This window comes from Chinchilla lanigera, unplaced genomic scaffold, assembly GCF_000276665.1.
Source record: "Chinchilla lanigera isolate Chin_1 unplaced genomic scaffold, ChiLan1.0 scaffold00002, whole genome shotgun sequence".
NCBI lineage: Eukaryota > Metazoa > Chordata > Mammalia > Rodentia > Chinchillidae > Chinchilla > Chinchilla lanigera.
Window position 1 is genome coordinate 2,060,024 of NW_004955403.1, and position 9,439 is coordinate 2,069,462.

The window sequence follows — 9,439 nt, forward strand, 5'->3', positions numbered from 1 at the left end:
TGTGACTGAGGAACTGAATGTTTAGGCTAATTCAATTACAAGTCATTTGCATTTAAATTTAGCCACGCGTGACTAGAGGCTACTGTACTGAACAGGACAACCATGGCCCACAAATGAGGTGCATTGTCTCTCTTTTAAGTCTTCCAGCTTGTAAATGTATTGTTCCCTCTGCCAAAAACACTCCTTACTTCATTCAGCTAATTCTTCCTTCCTCAAGGCATCGTGTCCTGGAGATCTCCCTGTGCTTTTCAAGACCAATAGGAATGCTTCTGTCACAGATGTGCTCATAGCCTGGGATGTAATAGCAGTGGTTAGTGCTGAAATGCGCTGAGCGATCTTCACATTCCAGTGAATTTACCTCACTTAATACACAGGGAAACTAAACAGAGAATGATTCTGAATATTCTCATTCTACAGATGCGAACTGAGTTTTGCATAGATTAAGCAATTTATGCAAGGTAAGTTCGCCTACAACATCATATAAAATCATTACATTTTATTATATCTCTATTTTCTTATCTAAATTTCAGACTTCACATCTTATTCAGGGCAGTGCACATTGCCCTATGTCATTAGTCCATTGTAGATATCCAGGTGTTATGCATGGAATTAATGAAAGTTAAGAAATTTGCTAGTTAGATATTAAAAACTATATTGTTATCATAATTCTAATATTCTCAGATGATTTAAAATAGTTCTTTATTGAAAAGAGATTGAATTTTCAAATTATGTTTTGTTTCTCAACATATTACCCTGTTTAACTATGTTTATATATTTAACATTATTTATAAATACTTATTGGTCTATGTACATGTCTAAACAATTTTGTATTTATTAAAGTTCTGTATTTACAAATAGTAGACATAGTGTAAAAAATCTGGGACTAGAAATGTAGAAGTATGTGATTTGTTTTGACCCTAAGATATGTGACCTTGGACAAGTGATTTCTCATTTCTGGAATTCAGCTTCCCAATGATAAAACTAGTGGAATAGGATAAATGATCTTTAAGATCATTTTTGGCTCATGTATTTCATAATCCTATATGAAATAGCATTAGTTGGAACATACTGAACTCTTAAAATGACAGAAATCATTGGACAATGTATAACTTTAATAACTTTATTAAATAATATTATTAAAGAGCTAAGCACATGAATTTTAAGGCATTATATTTTTAATAGTAAGAAACTTTCAATAATAACATTTGCAATAAATATTACTCTTTTGTTTTTAAGGAATTTATAGCATGCTAATATTATTAGAAACCTTCCTAGCTGCCTCAGTTTAAATCTTCTCCTGGCTGGTGCACAGATAGCGAAGTGCTGCCTGTTCTGGTGACTGTGAGGATGTGCTATGGTCCTAAACAGTGCCGTGTGCGTGAGTCACTTTCCCATTGCTGGGACAAATTACCTGACACCTGCGATTTAAAAGAGAAGAGGTTGAACTGGCTCATGATTTAGGAGAACTGGTTCATGGTTGATGGTACCAAGGTAGAAATGGTATGGAAGAAGGGGCACGATGGAAAAAAGCTGCTCACATTATGGTGTCTAGAAAGGAGGGAGGGAGGAGGGAAAGAGAAGCCGGGGCAAGAAGGCACCCTCCCAGATCATGCCCCCAGGGACCGGCCACCTCTTCCAACCAGGCCCACCTCCACACTCAGGGCTGTGGGAGGACGTTTTAAATTTAAACCGTAGCACCAGGGAAGCCCCTCTGGGCAAAGTAACTCATTGTGTTGTGAGCCAAGAGGTGAAGTCCAAGATGAGTTTGAGATGGTTTCCCATCATGTGTAGAGGTTAATCTTATGAGACAGAAAGATATCCTTTCATTTATTCACTTGTCATCATTCATCACGCAATCACCGGTAATTGTGCTAGTGCTGGAGACAGATAGAGATGAGCACCCTGGGAGTGGCCGTAATCTTATACTCACTTTGAAGAGTCTTTTGATGACTTTCAAAGTTTACTAGTGGTTTCTGGGTTTTTCAAAAAAGGTTGTTTTAGCGTACAAATCTCATTCATATATAGTGGCATTTTCTTATCTTTAAATTGTCATGCCAACTCACCTGCCAACCCCTCTGAACATTCTAACAGATCATTCTCATTTTTGTTTTACGAGTAACTTATTTGCTTAAGAATTGACCTATGTGGTAGGAGCAGAAATAAATTCAGAAGGTTTGGCTTTATTGTTGCTCACCAACTGGAATGACTTCAGACTAGTGGGGAGCGGCAGGAGCTCTCTCTCCACAGCCAGAACATCTTAAGCAGACATTCTAGTTCTTTCGCTCAACAGTTCTCATGTGCTGAAAAAAGAAAAAGCAAAAAACAAAAAACCACAAAACACTACACCAACTATGAAAGCTTTAATATCTCTTCCTATCCAAAGCTTCTTCGGACCCCGTGGGTCCGGCAATCCATCCGGTCACTATTCCTAAGTAACAGACCACTCCGAAAGTTAGTGGCTTTAAACCACAATAGCCGCATAGTTTTCTCATCAATCTGCCGCTTGGGCAAGGTTGGATGGGGATGGCTCATCTCTGCTCACAAGGGACAGAGAGGAGTGTCGATGGGGACTCCACAGTCTCCTTCCAACATGGCTTCTTCATGGGCTGGAGGTAGGTGCTGGGCATTGGCTGGAGTTCAGCGGGGCTCGGTTCCTCTCTCCACTGGGTTCTCTGCAGGTTGCTTGGACTTCCCTGTCGGTTCCAAAAGCAAAGGTGGGTACCAAGGAGATGAAGGTGAAAGTTCTTGGCGCTCAGGATGCTGCCTCTGGCCTTGGGATCAGCAAGCAGATTGAAGGAGGGAGGAGCAGGAGGTTAGTTATGGATATTGCTGGTGTCTGCTGGGCAGGGAAGATGGCCAAATGCTTGCTCCCTCTCTTCTGAGGCAACTTTGTGTATTTTTAGGACACTCATCTTCCCTGGGGACCCCATACACTGTTCCCTGAGCACAAGAGATCTCCTCCGCTGGTCTTCAACTCCGTTTCTGGTGGGGCAGCGCACATGAGCTGTCAGGAGATTCCCCACTCCGGCACCGAGTTAATCCCTCAATCACTTTCAAGCTGGATCTTTGCAAAGCCAAAACTTTTCCTTGATAGAGGTGCTGTGTTCTCGCAGGGTACCTGCTTCCTTCTGTGCTGTCAGAGAGCTTCCGTGTTTGAATCATGACTAATATCCAAGTCATAGGAGACTCACCTTAAGTTTTCCAGGAAGTTCAGAAAGACGCCCTTTGCCCCCAAAAGGGTCTGAAGTCAATGACAAGCAATTTCTTTTTTTCTTCTCCATAGGAGAAGACAGGCAGCAAAAATTACTCCCAACACCTTACTGTTTGGAAATTCTATTCATTGAACCATCTTCATCTGTCATATTTCTTCCTTTCACACAATGTAGAGGGAGGCCATAGGCTAAGGGGACAGACCCAGTATTTCTCCACCATAGGACTAAGTCCTGCGTACATATGCTGGCACCACGTAGAAGATACGCGCAGTAGCAACCTAACACTTGTTCCCAGTGCTGAGAATTGAACAGCAGCTGAGAAAACAACATCCCATTTTTACATCCCATAATAGATGCATTTTAATGAAATGTTACACATTCCCTGGTCTCGGGTCTTACATTTCAGGAGCAGACAGGAGAGTCACATCCCTGAAGCAAATTCAAGACTGAAGGATTGCAAAGATCTTCTCCCAGCCACAGTCTCGAGCCAGTCCACACGGTGGAGGTGAGTTTCCAGCTGGCAAGTTTGCGCTGCAAAGCACAAGTTCTTCTAACATCGTTACGGCAGATACAGTCCTGTGGCACTGTGTGGAGTCTGGAATAAAATTAGCCATTGTTTTAATGCAGTCAATAAAATAAGTTGGGCTCATTGTATTCACAAAGCAGGCATGTGTAACCAGCACATCTGGCAGAGACTGAAATGGAGGTGAATCCCCAAGGACAGGAATTCAATTTCCTTCTAACTCGTACTGAGGTAAACTCTACCCACTACGTTCCATAGCCCAACGAGAAACTTCAAAAAAAATTTAATTGGGAAGGGATCATAATGGCTTGAATCTTACCAGGCTCTAAGCCAGAAATAATACCTAGTTCACACCTAATCTTTGATATACAAAATATTTATTGATAAAATGGTATTTAGGCTGCCTGCTAGGCAAGGAGAGTATCTTACTCCCATCCCTCTGGTCTCTGCTCTCAGGGAGCTGCTATTCGTGGCGGAAGTTTGGGGGTGTGAAGACTGTGGTCAGTATACATCTACACCAGCAGAATACCAAATAAATGTGACATAAAATATGTAGTGCAGTTCAGTCTCTCAAGGGCACTCAGTAAATACTTGTTAAAGAAGTAACACAATAGTAGAGATTGGACTGCAGTATCCTAGGGCCCCAGGAAAGATCTGAAGGGCCAAAGGGTGTTCTGGAGGCTTTCTTTTGTTTTGTTTTGTTGTTTTGCCTACATAAGAGAGGCTTCACTCTTCCAATGACTTTAAAAAAAGGTTGAGTCACTGCCCTGGGGATGGAATAGATGGAGGACAGGAAGGAATAAACCAGGAGAAGATGAAACTCTCCATTCTGGGCTGTCTTTCTGCTCAGTCCTAGGAGCCCCGAAGGATCGCCCACACTCTAATTTTCAGGTCAGTCTGCCAGCCACACTTCACAGGCAGGAGTGGAGGTAGAGTTTGGCTTTGTTTATCTTTGATGTTGATTTTTTAAATTGATCAATACACAAGTGGTAGAGGGTCTGCAAGTGAAATGATTCTGTAAGTTTTAAAGAGGCACAGAGTTGGCCTGATTTAAATTTATCATGAAAAGTTTTTCTTAAATAAAATTCGGGCTCTGGGAAAGGGAATTTGAACAACAGAGAACTGAAAGAAAGGTGGAGGATGTTTACTTACAGGACAGACACCCTCTGCGTACTGGCTGCATCGCTCCAACATTCTAGAAATGAGGTAGAAAGAATTTAATGCAAAATGAGAAGTAACTCTACGGAGAAACAGTGGCTGCGGCTGCACCGCTGTCATCGCGTGACAAAGATTACTTCATGGCTTGGCTTCTGCTGTGAAACTTACTGTTGATTTTCTTCCCTAAATGTCTTTCCCAAATTTTAGTTACCCAATGGGTAGAGGGTTCTTAAATGTCAAAGCCTGAGGGAAAATTCTTGCACACTGGTACTTTTTTCTCTGAAAAAATATACCAATTTTCTTTAAAAAAGAGCCGCTTCACTTGAACAGAACCGCTTTGGGGGACCATCGGTTTACTCAAGTACGGTTTTGTACCCCTGCCGGTAAGTGCTTGTTTTCCTGCATTTCTGGGTTAGAGAAAGCTGGATGTGTAAACTCAGGTGGGAGACTGTCCCCTGCCCTCAGAAAAGCTCTCCAGTCTCTCAGGCATGCAGGTTCTGGTCTGTGTTTAAATACTACCTAATTGGTATGTGTATGTTAAAAGCAGTTCTGTTCAACACAGGCCTGAAAGGCTGGACTATTCTTCTTTATTCATGTGTTGGTGTTTGTTTGAATTTGTGTATTCAAGCCCATATCCCTGTGGTATATTGTAGGTTATAAGTTCTTAAAGGACAAGAATTGTTACTCTCCAATTGACTTTGTATATCTTCCAGCATGGCTCTATGTATATACAAAAGCTTAATGCATTCAATCTGTTGAAAAATAACTGGGCCTGGGATTCTTCAAGGGTAAAATTGTATTCTACAATATTTTCATTTAAACATGGAATTCATCCAGACTGATTCTTTTAAAAAGCTGTCCTCATGGAAGGTGATACAGGGAGAGGAGAGGAAGCAACACACTCTCATCTGAACAGCATCTAGGAGCAGAGTGGGTGATAATTCACACGTAGTGCATGTCCGCCCTGTGCAAGTCATTTCCCAGCACAGCTCATCCCAGTCACTGTTCACAAGAGAGTGTGCAAAGGGCCTCAGCCCTTGGAATAGACTTGAATTTGCATCCCTATTTTGCAACATACTGACCCGGTGATAGTGAGAATTTAACTCCCCTAAAACTGCTTCTCCCAGTGTAACTGCAAGAATCACCAATGAAAGTCATTTATCAAGTTAACTAATGAAAAGACTGCCGACAGAGTGGTGGCATGCTTGACCCAGGCTCACAGTGCTCCCGCCTCTGCTATCCCATGGATCAGATGTGGCCACGGAACACAGCTGGCAGCAAGGGGCAGTGCCTTCCAGAGCTAAGCAGGGAGTTGGGAGCCTCAGGAGCAGACTCAGACTCAGACACTAGGAGTGTCTGCCACTCACTGCTCAACAGGTTTTGTGCTTGAGAGAATTTGTCTGAATGAAACTAGTTCTTTCGCTCTGACTCCCTTGCTTTCCATTTGTTTAAGAAACTGTTGAGATGAAGGAGAGGCTTGAATAGTTTCATAGCTGGAGCTGTTGGGTTTTCAACTCCAGACAAAATTCGTTGAAAAGAGTGCACAGAATCTTCTACAGGGTTATATATTCTACTAATGAGAAAATGTTATCAAAGCAGCCCAATCCAAATGACCATGAATTTTTATATTTAAGAATATGATGCTTGCTAATGGGTCCACGTTACTTTCTTGTCTCTAGAGAACCTTCCCCTCTGGAGACTTACTTGCTCTGTGGCTCTCATCATTTTATATTCAAAATATAAAATATAAAAATAAATGGAAAGTATAAAGCACTCATCATTTTATATTCAAATATAAGTTTGACTTTGAGATACCACACTTCATCATTTTAACTAAATACACTTCTATCTCTGCTTTTCTAATAATTTCATGCAGGGATAAAGGCTGGATTTTACTTATAAGGAAAAAAATCTCTCCAAATAGATCATTGAATTTCCTTCCATTCTTTTTCCTTTTCCACCATCCTTTGTTGCACATTTATGTGAATTTATATTTTCTTTATTGATCTAGTTTAAAATATATTCTAACTTAAAATATGTATTTTATGTCTCCTTTTGCCTGAGAATCAAGTTTTAGATTTATTGATCATTTGTACTCCTTCTGTTTTCAGTATGATTAAATTTGTTATAACTACCAACATATTCTTTCTCATTAATTTTCAATTTATAGCTTAAAAAGGAAATGTTTAGTTCACATTCTTATTGATATAAATTTGACTGCATAAAATTTAAAATGTGGCATTTTATTGTTTTTTGTTATGTTTTTAATTAGTCTTTATTACTTGGATATAGAGTTTAATAAACATGATATATGCAGACATTCACAAATTTTCATTTTTAATAAGTGACAGTAGTCTATGTGACATATTTCATAGCTTACATAAGAAAAGGGAAGTAAAATTAAAGCCAGGGTGTGAGTCTCAGTAAATAGATGTACATAGTTAATAATAATAACATAGTATGTTAGGGATTATAATAACGCATTTGGAATAAAGTGGAGACAAATTTATAGGTTAGAAAAGGTAGGAGTTGTACATGTAAGTAGAGTTATTATTAGTCAGAGTTTGATCAAGACACAGAGCTCATATAGAACACAACAAGGGAAGTTCAATAGAAAAGAACTTCGTAGTTATCACGTGGTATCAGTAGTTGGTTAGCATGATTTAAAGAGAACTCTAAGAAATATAGAAACTACAGACTGAAAGAGTCATCACTAGCTCAGTGACAGAGTGCGAATGTGGAAGATGCCCCGCACTACTCCAGGCTGGGCTTTCCTTGTTGGGGACCTCACAGTCATGGCTCATGGGACAGCAGAGAGGCTGCTGGTCTACACTGGTGGGACGTGCTAGAAATCTCATCACTGAGAATTCTGGGAAAGCTGCTCGTGGGACGGAATCTCCCTGGAGTCATGCTCATTGCTGCCCACATAATGATCTCTGACTGCAACACGCTGCAAGGATTAGGTCCTAAAGTAGCTGCTCAGGCTGCAAAATCTGAAGTACACTGAATTGGGGGGAAAAAAATCCCAAACCCAGAAAACTCACCTTCTTCCTGCAAAGTCCATCTGTGCCCTCTATGGATGAAGCTCAACATCAGATCAGACAGGAGGAACATAAAGGCCTAGTCCAGTTTCTCAGAGCCGACATTTGGAGCACTGATAGATGTGGCAGTAGAACGCAGAACTTAAAGACTTGTAAATTTAGAATTAAATTGGAAAACCAAGGTGAAGTCCTAATCCCTTAGAGTTGTGACCTTCTTGGTACAACTACCTAAGTGCTCAAGACATAGGCTCATCTAGTACTGGGCTTCACGTATAAAACCCAATGTATTCATCCAGTGTCTATGTCGTCATTTATGAGGCCATTTTCCAGTAAAGGAACCAGGACTCTGGAGAAAATAGCCGGCTCTGTGTTTTGTGGTAGAAGAGGCTGACAGTGTCTTAATTTAACCAGAAAACAAAATGATATTTTAAGTGTTTGGAAAGACAAAGAAGTCAGCTTAACTTGTTTTCCTCCAGGCAAGTGGGCATAATGTCAGACTTAAAGGTTTTGTGAAAATCTATGAATCCAGTGTTGTTCAAGTAATGCATGTAATGTGATTTATGTGATCAGAGATTGTTTTATTTTTATCTATTAGAAACTATGGGAACCCTACACATAATTCTGGTTAATGAAAACCAGACAACATAAGTTTAGTTGAAGTCTGTATGAGGGTATGAAACCCTATCAGTTCTAACTAGGCATTTGCAGAGAAGATCTTACCGTGTAATGTGAAAGAAGTGAGAGTGAAAGGAAAAGTGCTTGACAGCACTGTGTTTATGCCTGATGTATCAGTTCACGTGTGCAAAGCAGGCTTACAGAGGGGCTCTGCTCAACAGTAGCAGCTAAGATGTAGTTACTAGATACAGACCAGCCCTAATGCATAACCCTGATGAATTACTCAAATCTGTAGCCACTACATTAAGGGCACTTCGTTCTTTTACCCTTTTGGCATCATTTGCAATGCACATTCTTAATTTTATGATTTTTCTCTTTATAATAAGCACATATCGAAACTTCCAATTATTAGTAAAACATTAAACATTAGTAAAACATTTAACAACTTTTGTCTAATACGTTATTCCACCCCATCCGCCACCTCATTCCTGAGTTTTATTTTGATAATGTACACAGTTTTGGTTACATTATTATTAATTTTATGCTGAAGCAATAATTTTACCACTTTTTTCTTAAATTATCTATATATTGAGATTTAGTGAAAATTGACAATCTTTTCCTCATTGGTGAGTTAATCATTATGTTATGTGACTTTTAAAATACATTTTCCAAATTATTCTGAAATGTTGTGAGATGGTTTACTCAGTTGAACCCTTGGACATACACTTATGTCCCTTGTTAAATTTTGGCATGCACCACAAAACCATATCCTAGGATCTGTGGTCATCATATCCTTTTGTGTTTTCCTTTAATGTTTATTTTTCTTTCTTTGCTTCCTCAGCCCCCAAACTTATTGTGACACAGAAGTCTGATTTGGTTTCTTTTGTAAA

The 9,439-nt window shown here is 39.8% G+C and overlaps 1 long non-coding RNA gene across 1 annotated transcript; it reads right to left on the reverse strand.

Moving 5' to 3' along the window:
• Positions 1–1,228: 1,228 nt before the first annotated feature.
• LOC106148709 lies at positions 1,229–8,151 on the reverse strand. Its single transcript, XR_001234359.1, has 3 exons — positions 7,938–8,151; positions 4,888–4,930; positions 1,229–3,807 (listed from the first exon to the last, which is right to left on the reverse strand). It is a non-coding gene; the product is annotated as an uncharacterized LOC106148709 (long non-coding RNA).
• Positions 8,152–9,439: the final 1,288 nt, after the last annotated feature.